The sequence below is a fragment of the Sapajus apella genome, unplaced genomic scaffold, assembly GCF_009761245.1.
Source record: "Sapajus apella isolate SASKATOON/1434 unplaced genomic scaffold, GSC_monkey_1.0 scaffold108, whole genome shotgun sequence".
Lineage (NCBI taxonomy): Eukaryota > Metazoa > Chordata > Mammalia > Primates > Cebidae > Sapajus > Sapajus apella.
The window spans coordinates 4,916,572-4,921,990 of record NW_022437048.1 but is presented as its reverse complement, the minus strand read 5'-3'; positions in this window follow the sequence as shown (position 1 = coordinate 4,921,990).

Sequence of the window (5,419 nt, the reverse complement as noted above, 5' to 3'; positions counted from 1 at the left end):
TTTCAATCAGGCACCTATAAAGCATCTATGTATGTAAGAATCACCTTCCGATCAAAGGCAATGTGTTATTAGTTGAACCATTATAATGTTATCACTTTACTAGCTTGGAAATACCATTCTCGTGACATTAAATATTGCTCTTCAAAGAAATAAAGTAATTGTTGGAAAGCCAGTGCAATCATACATACTTAAAGATAGAATGCTCATTCAATTAAAGATGATATTTACATGTCTTTTCAAGTAAGCCACCAGCTTCGACACAGAATCCCTTGCTGGCACTAATTCATCTCTATAAGATCTAAGGCAGCTAAAATTTCCACCTGGTGTTTTTCAAATTGAATCTATCACAATAAAATCAAGGCTTTGTATGTTAAAAAAAAAAAAAAAAAAACTTCATATTGAAATTCATTTTTTAAAAATGGTCCAAGAAGTCCTAATCCTATTGACCTCTTCAATGAGGTGAATAGCTCACTTATTTTCCCACATGCTTTCCAGTTTATGATCTAGTCACTATTTCTGGAAAGTGTTCCTTGCAATGCTCAGATAGGCTAATATCAGTGCATTTTCATGTATTAAAATAATCATAGAGGAAGAGCTATAGATTAGTAACAGATGATGGTGTCCTCATCTAGCTGTGATTCTTATAAGCTCCCAGGCATAGACTTAATTGATTTTCCCAGAATGCTTATTTTGTTTTATTGAATTTCCAAGCTCATCAGTACCACATGTTTAATGAATAAGAATACCTATCAATTCAACAATTACCTATCGAGTGTTTGTGAAAGGCACTGGTGGAAATAGTGAAGTAGAAGATATAATGGTTATCCTCAAAGAATTTCCAATCTATTCTAGGAGGAAAGGATTGTATATGATAGCCATATTCATTGCCACTTATTTATTCATTTGAATATTAATTGAGTGCCTATTAACTTTAAGGTTTGGCTCCAAGAACTCAAGTGAAATATTTGGGAGCAAGATAGGCAATCTCTGACCGGTGAGTTACATGATCAAAACATTATTTGGGAGTTTAATAGAGGGAGAAATCACTAATTTTTTTTTGGAAATGTTCTTAATTTTGAAGTTTGGGTAAGTTTTGAGACCTGGAGTTGGGTTAGAAAGGACTTTTTACATGTAAGTAAAAGGCAAGAATTCTTCAGTGCTAATTAGGATTAAGAAGAGGGAATGTCTGATTCCATGCTTCTTGCTAGCATCAATTGCCTGTGTCAAGGGTAAGATAAGCAGAGTTCTAAAGGAAGCTCTGGGAATTCTGATTCAAGTAAATTTTTCTCCCATGTCACTGTATTCACTGGAGTCCAAATTTATTCTTATACACTTGAAGTAAGACTGATGATTACTTGTCCTTAAAATCTCAATACATAAGAGTGAATTCAAGACTTCAAGACTTCCATTTCTTTCAAGCCCCATACTCAACACCATTATCTGCTTTGAGACCATCAAGACTAATCTCATTACGCTCTGTATTTCTGTTTATCTCGGTCACCATAAGAAGAGGCACTCTCCTACTCACTGTGCATCTCTAATAATGTATTTCCAAAAGTGCTCTGCAAATCCTCTGTTCTATACTAATTTCTTACCTTCCACCAACTTCTAAAGACTCCCTTCTGTCTTCAGAGACTTACAATGCCTAAAACCTAGCTCTTGCAACCTGAAAACATGAATTTACCTGTAACTATTTTAAGTCTTGTCTATTTCATTTTCAATGGTTTTATACTTTTAAGCCTGGAGGTGAGTTAGTTATCTTCCTTGTTATTTACTAATGCTTTGGACCATTTTGTTTCTCTCTCCAAACTTCTACCAGCTTGGACTCTTGTATCATTGTATACCTCCCATGACATGCCCAACTGGTCATCTAGTGATATGCAAGTCATTTTCTTTCTTCCTGTAAAGATTTGACTTCCTGGGTCACTGTGACTATTCTTTATATCATTCTTTTCCCAATTTATAGTGATTTCAATGTTCACATAAAAGGTGCTTTCATTCATTATTTTGTCATCTCAGTTCCTTCACCTTCTTTTCTCCTGTATCCTGATCATTCACTCTATCATAAGCACACATTCCAATGCACATATTTTTAAATGCCACTGTTAATGATTCCCATCACAAACTCAATTTCCAGCCTTCCTCTGCTACCCTGATTTTGATAATTCTTTGAACAGAAAGCCAAACACCGTATGTTCTCACTCAGAGGTGGGTGTTAAACAACGAGAACATGTGGACTTCAGGGAGAGGAGCTTCACACACTGGGGACAGTTGGGGGTGGTAGGGGAGAGAAAGTGGTGGGTGGGGAGGGATGGGAGGGTAGGGAGGGATAACATGGGGAGAAATGCCAGACATAATATGCACCTAAAGTAAAATAAATAAATTAAAATAATAATAATAATTCTTTGACTCACAAGGACCTACAACCTATCAATTCTATGAACTATTCACTTTTCTTTACACCCTCTGAGTCCTAAGCATTTTACATCTCATGAACAATTATAATCTCACACTTGCATGCACTATTAATTCCTTCATTTTGTTTTTGCTTTATTGTGCTTGCTTGGTAAAACATCTCTCTAGAGTAAATTTAATTCTTCATTCACTAAGTTCCTATATCCAGAGAAAAACGACACTGAATTGTGAATTCAAGGCACCTATTAATGCTGACTAGTAATTGTATTAAAGTTCTCTAATCCATTGTTTTTCAGTCTTTTTATTATAGCTTCTCTCTCTTCAAATTTCTACCACCTTTTGCTCTTCCTCACTCTCCCCTGGTAACCTTGCTCCTGATTTTATAAAAGAATAAATAGATGAAATTAAAAACAAAAATTCACAAGCTCTACTACCCCATTTCCATGTCCCCTATAATCTGAAATCTTACATTTTATCTTCCTTTCAATTAGTATAGACGAGTTCTCTAAAGGTAGGCTTAACTTCAAGCCCTCCGTTTCAGACTAGATCCCACCCCTCTTGCATATTCAAAGACATCATTTCAGAAACTGTATTTCTCTTCTTTATTAAATTTTCCCTTTTTTGTTGACTCATTATCAATATATAGATATATTGCTTTTTTTTTTTTTTTTTTTTTTTTTTTGGGTCGGAGTTTCGCTCTTGTTACCCAGGCTGGAGTGCAATGGCGCGATCTCGGTTCACCGCAACCTCCGCCTCCTGCGTTCAGGCAATTCTCCTGCCTCAGCCTCCTGAGTAGCTGGGATTACAGGCACACGCCACCATGCCCAGCTAATTTTTTGTATTTTTAGTAGAGACGGGGTTTCACCGTGTTGACCAGGATGGTCTCGATCTCTTGACCTCGTGATCCACCCGCCTCGGCCTCCCAAAGTGCTGGGATTACAGGCGTGAGCCACCGCGCCCGGCCTTGTTGCTCTTTTTATATCTTGACAAAATATAAAAACATACCTTTATTCCTCTTGTCTTTTACTTCCCCTCTAAAAACTGTCCCATTTCTTTGCTTTTATAACAAAGCCATTCTAAAAATTTGTCTCACGTTTCTCCTCCCCTCTCTTTTCAATCTACTTCAAAAGGCTACTTCTTCTACTACTCTATCTAAAACTGCTCTGGTAGTTCTCTCCTTTGAATTGCTCAAGACTTTGCGTTGTTGAATCAGCTGTCATTGTAAGACCTCATTTTACTTATCAGTGCATTTGACACAGTTGGTCCTGCCTTCTTTCATGAAACATTTTCTTCATTTGGTTTCCATCTTGTTCTTTGTTTTGATTTCTCTCACCTCCCTTCTCATATATTTTTGTTTTCTCCCTATCTTTTCTTCCACCTGAAGCAATCCATGGTTCAGTGTTTGAATCTCCTCTTTTCTCTACTAATACTCTTGTTTAGTTACAAGTAACTAAATATAAATATCATCAAAATAATAATTATCAAATTAATATCTCCAGCTCAGGCATCTGCCTTAAATTCCAGAATATTATATCTATCTTTTAATTTAATAGAGACAGTTTGCTGTCAATAGGTAGATCTATGGCATCTGAATAAAACTCGTGGTATATTCCCAATATCATCTCAAAAGTGTTTTCATAGATTTTCCAATTTTATTTGTTGGCAATTTCTATGAACTGAATTGTGTCCCCTCCAAATTCAGATGTTGAAGTTGTAACCCTCAATGTGACTGTACTTGGAGATAAGACCTTTAGAAAGTGTTGTAGGAAATTCTATATGAAGACACAGCAGGAAAGAAGCTTCCTACAAGCTAGGAAGAGATCCCTCCTCTGGAATTGAATCAGCTGGCATCTTGATCTTAGATTTGAAATCTCTAAAACTGTGAAAACATCAATTTATGTTATTTAAGCTACCTAGTCTATATTTTTGTCTTGGCAACTGAAGCAGACTAATAGTTACTTAATCCTTTCAAGTGATCAGGTAAAAAATTCTGGAGTCATTTTTACCTACTCTGGTGCATACCCAACAATCCAGTCATTGAGCAAATATTAATGGCTCTGCCTTTAAAATATATCTAGAGCCTATTTCTCATACTTCCACCATCACTCTCATCCTGGTCCAAGCCATCCGTTTTGACCTTGATTACTTACTTTAGTATTTCAGCTAGTTTCCTGTTTCCACTCTCCGTTATCATCAAAGGCAGCTATAGTGTTTCTTTTAAATGTTAGTCAGATTACATCGCTCTTTTTCTTAAAGCCTCCTGTGATTATTCATCTTAACAAAAATAAAGCTAAAATTTTAAAGGCCATAAAAAATATTGTTTCCTGGTATTAATAGCTCCCAGACCTTACTTTTTGCATTCTGTATAGCTCACTTGGCACAATTCATGTTGCCTTATTGTGTTATCCTTAATGTTCCAGCTGTTCTTGACCTTTACCATGAGGAGAAAATGAGATTAATTAGAAGCAGGAAGATAAGCTTGCAGACTATTACATACCCTATATAAATCAGAGATCATAAAGCTCTGAAAGATAAGGTTGGATAAAAAGAAAGTATCGTTTACAAAATCCAAGTAAAATAACAGGAAAGAATCAATAGAATAGTGAAGATAAAGAAGAAGAGTTGAAGACAGTGCTGAGACTTGTAGCTTAGGCAGCTGAGTGGATGATAGATGCTAATTGAGAGGGGATCGTGGAGGCCGAGGCTGTGGGAGGCCAGGATAACATTCCTTGTCAAACAGATAGCATTTGAGATGTTTCCATGATATCTACACAGAAAGATTCAGTTCATAAAGCAATTGAAAATGGAGATCTGCAGCTAAGAAGTGAAGTGATAAATGTAACAATGGTGTTTGTGTTTTGTTCAGGTAAATGGCTGGAAGGGAAAATCTGAGAGACTTCTGGCTTGTTCTAGTTCTTCATCTGGGTAGCAGCTGGTTACATGGTGTGTTCAATTTGGAAAGTTAACTGGATTGTGCACTTCTGATTGTGTCCCCCCATTTTTT